Source organism: Pseudophryne corroboree, chromosome 11 (assembly GCF_028390025.1).
Source record: "Pseudophryne corroboree isolate aPseCor3 chromosome 11, aPseCor3.hap2, whole genome shotgun sequence".
Taxonomy (NCBI): Eukaryota; Metazoa; Chordata; class Amphibia; order Anura; family Myobatrachidae; genus Pseudophryne; species Pseudophryne corroboree.
The window spans coordinates 132,812,096-132,821,154 of NC_086454.1; the positions used below are offsets into that span (position 1 = coordinate 132,812,096).

At 39.6% G+C, this 9,059-nt stretch overlaps 2 pseudogenes; both read right to left on the reverse strand.

Annotated features, from left to right (window-relative positions):
• Nucleotides 1-1,417: 1,417 nt before the first annotated feature.
• Nucleotides 1,418-1,537, reverse strand: LOC134971177 (5S ribosomal RNA; annotated as a pseudogene).
• Nucleotides 1,538-8,252: 6,715 nt separating this feature from the next.
• On the reverse strand, nucleotides 8,253-8,372 carry LOC134971178 (5S ribosomal RNA; annotated as a pseudogene).
• Nucleotides 8,373-9,059: the final 687 nt, after the last annotated feature.

Consider the following 9,059-nt stretch of genomic DNA (forward strand, 5'->3'; position numbering starts at 1 on the left):
TCCCTCCTTCACACGAACTAAATGCTCTGTTTGAAGGGATGTGGGTGAATCCTGATAAAAAAAAGTTTGTATTCCCAAAAGGATTCACATAGCTTATCCTTTCCCAGTTGAAGACAGGAAAAAATGGGAGTCACCCCCTGTGTTAGACAGTGCACTTTCCAGGTTGACAAAGAAGGTAATTCTCCCTGCTCCTGGCACGGCTTCTCTTAAAGTGCCGGCAGACCGTAAAATGGAAACCACATTGAAATCCATTTATGTTACCAATGGTACACTGCTCAGGCCCACTATTGCCTGCGCATGGGTGAGTCGCGCTATTGAAAAATGGTCAGAAAGCGTGTCATCAGAAATTGACACGATTGATAAAGATGAGATACTCCTTAAGTTAGGGAATATCACGGACGCTGCCGCCTACATGATGAAGCAATGAAGGATATTGGACTCTTGAGTTCACAAGCCGCTACCATGGCAGTCTCGGCTAGGCGGGCGTTATGGATTCGCCAGTGGAACGCGGATGAAGATTCCAAAAGAAACATGGAGGCTCTCCCATATAAAGGTGAGGCCTTATTTGGCGATGGCCTGGATGCGTTAGTCTCGGCGGCTACCGCAGGTAAGTCAACATTTTTGCCCTCTGCGCCTGCACCGGCAAAAAATACCTATCACCCGCAAATACAGTCCTTTCGGCCTAATAAATACAAAAAGACGAGAGGTTCCCCCTTCTTTGCATGAAGAGGAAGGGTACGTGAACTTAATGAGGAGACCGCACCGGTTGTAATAAATGAATAATGAAGTAATAAGATAGTTATCTCCCAAAAGAAGCCAACTTACTAATATGCAGGAAAGTCCTGTATTTAAAGTATCCCACACATGTTAGCAAAACAAAGTTGCCTATTTTATGTGCTGTGGGTTTACTGTTGGCGGTGCTCCCCTAGAGCCTGAATATTATACATTAATACCAAGAGAAGAAACAGATGACTCTGTTTGGGAAGCACTCTTACTCAGGAAGATAGATATATTGTACCTCAGTACACTGAAAAGATTTGAATAAATCAAATTAAATTCCGTGTTTTTTAGAGTTAGCGATGTTCCTTCTGAGAATGAATAATAGCTATGCGAATTTATATGGAATATAAACTTATCCTATTGTTAAATACTGGATAAGTAATTAATAGTAGTGAACTGATGTTTGCTGTATATTAATTATGTGCTGAGGAAGGGTCCTCCCTTCTACCATTAATGACTGGGAAAACTTTATATATGAACCCTCATTCAGTCTGCATGTATCACATGGGAAAAAGTGGTAGACGCAGGGAATTAAATCATTGGTTCATTCCGATTCCAAAAAAGCTTTTCCCCATTCTTTGTGGGTGATCACAATTAAGTGCCCTCGAGGGTTGGTATGTGTCTATATGGACAGATTATCTTGCAGCACCAAGATGTTCCCAGGTAGTCTCCTATCCTGGTACTGGTCCGGCCTTCCAATGCTTGGCTTCCAAGTTCGGAAGGATTTGGGCTTATCCAAAGGAGTATGGCCGCAAGATAGTCCTTATGACATCCCTCCACCTATTGGGCTTGTCTTAATAGGATATTGGTAAATGATGTTCCTCATATATGAAGGAGGACTCAATAATTCAGTATTCGGAGCAAGCCAAAAAAATTTTTGGTGGTACTTTCTGTGTGTTTGGGGCAGGTAGTGTTATAACAGATAAGACCAATTTGCTGTCACCGTTTCTCACCTCTGCTTTTCATCCATCATACCATTAGGCATAGGGTGGAGAATGAGAGAGTGAGACACAAGCATAAGGTCTGAAGAAAGAAGATCAGAGCAGTCTGGGTGCTGTGCCTACTTGTAAGATTCTGTTGCAATGCCTTGCAGAACCTATACTTTGGTAGGTCCACAACAGACGACACACTCTTTGAGAAAATGTGCTAAGGATTGACAGTTTTAGTTAAGGCCGTGAGTCTATAGTGTATCAATATACTATGACATATAACTCTCATTAAACGTTAAGAGCAGCCAATTTTCTGTCACCAAGTGCTGCACAGATTCAAATAACACCTGCATCTGTTTCTGATTGTATCACACATAAAGATACACTTTTGCAGACAGTCTAAATACCTCCATCTGATAATGTGGTCAAATACTTTGTTTATCAGTAACGACATTCAAACTGGCCATTCATGATCAAATACATCTATTACAAATCACGGCAATTAGAGTGGCCGTTCTTGTGAGTGGCAACTCACAGGTCCATTCTATTGTTGACTAATATGATGTTTTAGTTATACAAAATAATTGTGTCAAACTTGTGTCTGTGTCACTGATCTCTATAGACACTCAGTAATTAGACACATTTATGGTCAGTTATCTAGGCATACAAAGTGAAGACATGTGGGTTTATCCCTCTCAGTATGTATGTCTGTATGTTAAGTATGCTATAAAGTATTTATGACACCCGTCAGCATATGACCACCTCCCGATTTCGGGTGGTGTGTGTGACTTATTAGATAAGAACCATGTATCGTACTGGTATGATACCCTTGTCACCTGGTTGTCTGGTATAGATCTAGCTGGGGTGATGACTTGTCCGCCTCCGTTCTCGCCGCTCAGCCGAGCGGGTTACAGCAAGCAGCCCGTTCACCCGATCACGTGTGCGCACCACGTGATCGGCGCGTCTCCTGACGTACGTTTCGCGTAAGCTTGTTCACAGGGTGATTTTCTCGTAGCTATGGCTACCTTGATATAGGGAGCTACGTAAACTAATTGGCTGTACTGAGTGATTGACTCTTGTTGATAGCCAATGAAGGACCTGAGTAAAAACAGTCATTGATCTGATTGGTCCACTCTTAGTCCCTCTCGTATTATTCAGGCATTGCCACAGTTTTTATCAATGAATCAATTATGAGTAGGCTTCGTTTCTTTCTCTTTATATAGTAATTAAGTTATAAGTTAACTAAAGTGTATAGGGAAAGCATTGACAAGAGTAAGATCGGGAAATTTTTTTTATTATATATTGAAAATTAAAATTAATATTAAGCACTAAGGGGATTATAATAAATAACAATTAGAGTGCTTAATTACTGAATTAAGATGAATTGAGAAATATGTTGTGTTTATAGGAAAATATACATTCAATCATTATTTACACCATGATAATAGTTCTTTGCACAGTGCAGTGCATGGTCCATGTAGCCCATATTGCTTGATATATAGGCATTAGGGAGATTATTTGTTAGATTGATAATAACACTGTTACATAATCAAACCATTTCTAAGAAAGCTGGGTGCATGTATTAATGTGTGTATAAAACCGTGTGTAAAAAATATGTATATACGTGTACATTTGTGTATCCCGTGCCTAATTATAAACCAAAAACATATGTGTATGTGAGATACAGTGATACATGAATGTTTGTGTAGGAGGATTATTTGTTATAGTAAGATAAGGGAAAGATATCAGAAAAAGGAGAAAATAGAGAAAATAGGGGCTGTTTCTCTAATAATATCATGTGTTAACCTTGTGTTGTATTTTATTTGGGTCATAAATACACCCTTACGATTGTTTGAAAAGTGATGTTTAACTAATTTTTTATTTGTTAACAGAATAGGAAAAATTTGTTGTGATCGTAGTGAATTATAAATTGCGTTGTTGTCATATACTTTGTATATGACTGTTTAAGTGCTATATTCTATAATGTGTGTGTGTGGGTAATTTGAGATTGCAGTTAATCCTTGTAATATTCATGAAATATACATTTGTTTATTGTTCCTTAATTGTGAAAATTAATGGTGTGCAGGTAAGTTGGTGAAGAAAGAGGAAAAGGGGGGAAAAAGAAAAAAAAAAAAGGGAAAGGGGACACATAGGAAATACTTTTTGTATGAAAGGGTGTGAATTGTAACAGTGAGGATAATCCGTGTTTTTTATGTATTTATTTATTTTTGCATTTTTATATTTTTTATATTTTCTTAAAGGAAAACCTAATATTTTACAGTATAACTATGAAAATACCTTATTTAGCGGAGAGGAAAACTTAATTTTCTACATTGTATACTATGAATATACCTTATTTAGCGGAGAGGACTAGAGTAAGGGACGGTACGTTATTAGAATTTAAGTGAGGTTTGAAGCTGATGTATTCTTGGGACTTAGCTGAGAAATACCCCAAAATTGATATTTTCATTCATCCCTTGTGGTTGTAGTGTCCCTAATTTAAAAATCCATTCACTTTCCTTTCTTAGCAGGCAGTCGTTGATGTTGCCCCCACGTATTCCCAACCTTACTCTCTCCAGGCCAAATGCTCGCAGTTCCTCCCATTTGTTGTTGTGACACATGTAAAAATGACGGGCGACTGTGGTAAGCTGCTTCATCTTTGCTTTATCCGCCATTGCATTTCTTATTGTGCCAACGTGTTCGAGTATGCGTTGTTTAAGAGGTCTAGTGGTCATGCCCACATATCTTTTATTGCACAGGCATTGGATGCAGTAGATGACTCCTTCTGTGCGGCAATTGATGTAGTCCTGAATCTTCCAAGTTTTGCCATATTTGTCTTCCACTTCAGTAGTCATCTGTATGAATTTGCATGCTTTACAGCTGCCGCATGGATATGTGCCTACGGTTTGCTTCTTTTTGTCCGGTAATTTTTGAAAGTGGCTTTTAACCAATTGATCCTTGAGGTTTTTAGACCTCCGCCAGCTCATTGATACATGGGGACCCAAATTGTCGAATAACACTGGGTCAGTTCGGAGGACATGCCAATGCTTTTGTATGGCTTGTTTGATATTCTTCCATTCTTGGCAAAAGTCACCTACAAACCGTATTGTGGTGTCTTTCTTCTTTGCTTTTTGCCTAAAGATAATATCCTGTCTTTCGATTTTTGTTGTTGATCTCATGGCCTTTTTAATACTGGTATTGCTGTATCCTCTCTCCCGTAACCTGGCGGTTAGGTCTGAGCTTTGCTTTTTGAATTGTTGATCATCTGAGCAGTTCCTGCGAAGGCGCAGGAACTCTCCTTTGGGTATATTTTCAACTGTTGGGGGGAAGTGGGAGCTTGTCTGATGAAGGAGGGTGTTTGTTGCCGTTTGCTTCCTATATAGGCTGGTGGCGATCATCCCTTCTTGATTTTTGAAAATCATGAGGTCCAGGAATGGTATTTGTAGTTGACTGATATTGTGGGTAAGACGGATATTGATTGTATTGTTATTGAGCAGTTTGATGAAATCATGTAGCAATTGTAAATCGCCTTCCCATATCATGAATACATCATCGATGTATCTTGCCCACATTACAACGTTTGATGTGTATTTGTCATTCTCTGTTTTGAAGACTATCTCCTTCTCCCACCACCCGAGAAAGATATTCGCATAAGTAGGTGCACAGGCCGCCCCCATTGCAGTTCCTCTCGTCTGCAAAAAGAATTTGTCGTTAAAGACAAAGAAGTTATGATGTAATACAAAATGTAACAGTTTGATCAAAAATATGTGAAACTCATCGCCACTTCTGTTTTGTAAGAAGTGTTCAACCGCTGCAATTCCATGTTTATGACTGATTGAAGTGTACAGTGCTTCGACATCTAATGATACTAAATATTGGTTGTCTTCAAGTCGTACATCATGTAATTTTCTAAGTATGTCCGCTGTATCTTGGATGTATGAGGGAAGGTCTAAGACATATTTCCTCAAATGTAGGTCCAAAAAGATGCTGGCTTGTTCAGTTAACCCTCCAATGCCCGAAACAATTGGTCTGCCTGGGGGTGTGTGGATGTTCTTGTGAACTTTCGGTAGCATGTAGAAAGTAGGGATTCTCGGGTTGGGAACTTGTAGATATTGAGATTCTTGCTTTGTGATTGTGCCGTTGTTAAATGCTTGATCCACTATTTTATGATATAGTATTTTATAATTGTCTAGTGGACTGAGTAACAGTCTGCGATAGCAGTCTGTGGTTTCCAATTGTCGTTGCGCCTCCTGTATATATTGTATTTTGGGCCAAATTACGATGTTGCCCCCTTTGTCAGAAGGCTTTATTTCAACATCGTGCCAGTCCTGGATATCTTGTAGTGCCTTTTTCTCCTGAAGAGTAATATTGGAATATCCGCTATGTCTATTGGTGTGAATGATATCAAATTCTTTTGCTACTAATCTCATAAATACTTGGACTTCTGGACAAAGATGTTCAGGCGGAAAATACGTGGACTTTTTCTTGCATATAGGTCTCCCTGATGGCTCCGTATCTCCCCCATCTTCTAGGCATTGTTCTTCTTGTAGTTCTTGTAGAGTAATTAGTGCCACTTGTTCCTGTAATGTCAAGGTTGCACTTTCCTCTTGTGTGCCATTTCGTGACAGTGGGGTCATGTGTAGTCCTTCATTGGTGGAAAACATTTTTGTCAGTAAAAGTTTTCTTCCGAATAGTTTTAGGTCTTTTTCCCATCTAAATCTGTTGAAGTGGCCTGTAGGGGAAAAGGTCAGACCCTTACTAAGGATGAGTTTCTGCGTTTCTGTGATAGAATGTTCTGAGAGGTTTATAATTTTGAGTTGATTCTCATGTTCTGTTTCATGTTGCATGTGTCCTGATACATTGGGAGTTAGCGTCTCCGAGTGTTGCGAGTCACGGGGGGGGGGAGAGTTCCATTGTTGCTGTTGTCCTCTTCCTCTTCCTCTTGTTCCCCCTCCTCGTCTTCCTCCTCCCTGTCCTCTCCTCGCTTTTCCCCCTTGGGGGTCCCCTAAAAAAGAGGCCGTCTGTTGACTGTTTGTGATCTCCCCTCTGTTGTAAGTGGTTCTATCAGAGTCCACAGTATCTTCTGCCCCTGAGGTTTCTGCCTCCGATGAAGAATATTGTTCCGTGTACCTTGATGGATCTCTCTTCGAGGTGGTTCTTTGCCACCTAAAAATCTTCCCGGAGGCAAAGTCTCGTTTGTCCCTTGCAAATTTATTCTTTTTTCGATCGATAATGGTTTGTTCATATGCCAATAATTCTTGTTTATTTTGCTCAAAACACCTTTGAAATTGGGAATCTTTCTCCCATGTTTCGAGTTTCTTACCCAAATCCTCTAATTCTCGTTCACACTCTTCCAATACTAAATGATCATGTTTGGTCAGAATGTTCATAAGGTCTGCCGAGCATTTTAACAAGGTCTGTTCCCACTCTTTCTTCAAGTTCTCACTAGCGAGATCGAAAGTTGGGAGAATTCTAGGCCTAAGACCTCTTGGGGATATTTTGTTTTTGATATAGTTTTCCAATGTTGTTAGGTCCCAATTCGTTCTTATTTGTTTGCGTAACTTTTGATTTAGTTTTTGAAAATCTTCCTCCCAGCTGATATGTGGTTCATTATCCACCCAGTCGCTGGGAAATATGTCCTCCAAATCATCCCTATTTTTACGTCTTGAAAGTAACTCCTGTTTTAAGTTAAAGCTCATTATTGAGATCAGTAAGGAACTCCTGAAAAATTTAAGATGAAAAGAGTACGGAATTGTTTGAGGGAAAGCCAGAACTGCCAAGAGAGGAAGTCTGTGTATCCCAATTACTACTACAACCGTGCTGGCGTCCTAGAAAGCTGGATAACCAGTTATTGAGTTAGCGTACATGAACTTAATGAGGAGACCGCACCGGTTGTAATAAATGAATAATGAAGTAATAAGATAGTTATCTCCCAAAAGAAGCCAACTTACTAATATGCAGGAAAGTCCTGTATTTAAAGTATCCCACACATGTTAGCAAAACAAAGTTGCCTATTTTATGTGCTGTGGGTTTACTGTTGGCGGTGCTCCCCTAGAGCCTGAATATTATACATTAATACCAAGAGAAGAAACAGATGACTCTGTTTGGGAAGCACTCTTACTCAGGAAGATAGATATATTGTACCTCAGTACACTGAAAAGATTTGAATAAATCAAATTAAATTCCGTGTTTTTTAGAGTTAGCGATGTTCCTTCTGAGAATGAATAATAGCTATGCGAATTTATATGGAATATAAACTTATCCTATTGTTAAATACTGGATAAGTAATTAATAGTAGTGAACTGATGTTTGCTGTATATTAATTATGTGCTGAGGAAGGGTCCTCCCTTCTGCCATTAATGACTGGGAAAACTTTATATATGAACCCTCATTCAGTCTGCATGTATCACATGGGAAAAAGTGGTAGACGCAGGGAATTAAATCATTGGTTCATTCCGATTCCAAAAAAGCTTTTCCCCATTCTTTGTGGGTGATCACAATTAAGTGCCCTCGAGGGTTGGTATGTGTCTATATGGACAGATTATCTTGCAGCACCAAGATGTTCCCAGGTAGTCTCCTATCCTGGTACTGGTCCGGCCTTCCAATGCTTGGCTTCCAAGTTCGGAAGGATTTGGGCTTATCCAAAGGAGTATGGCCGCAAGATAGTCCTTATGACATCCCTCCACCTATTGGGCTTGTCTTAATAGGATATTGGTAAATGATGTTCCTCATATATGAAGGAGGACTCAATAATTCAGTATTCGGAGCAAGCCAAAAAAATTTTTGGTGGTACTTTCTGTGTGTTTGGGGCAGGTAGTGTTATAACAGATAAGACCAATTTGCTGTCACCGTTTCTCACCTCTGCTTTTCATCCATCATACCATTAGGCATAGGGTGGAGAATGAGAGAGTGAGACACAAGCATAAGGTCTGAAGAAAGAAGATCAGAGCAGTCTGGGTGCTGTGCCTACTTGTAAGATTCTGTTGCAATGCCTTGCAGAACCTATACTTTGGTAGGTCCACAACAGACGACACACTCTTTGAGAAAATGTGCTAAGGATTGACAGTTTTAGTTAAGGCCGTGAGTCTATAATGTATCAATATACTATGACATATAACTCTCATTAAACGTTAAGAGCAGCCAATTTTCTGTCACCAAGTGCTGCACAGAGTCAAATAACACCTGCATCTGTTTCTGATTGTATCACACAGAAAGATACACTTTTGCAGACAGTCTAAATACCTCCATCTGATAATGTGGTCAAATACTTTGTTTATCAGTAACGACATTCAAACTGGCCATTCATGATCAAATACATCTATTACAAATCACGGCAATTAGAGTGGCCGT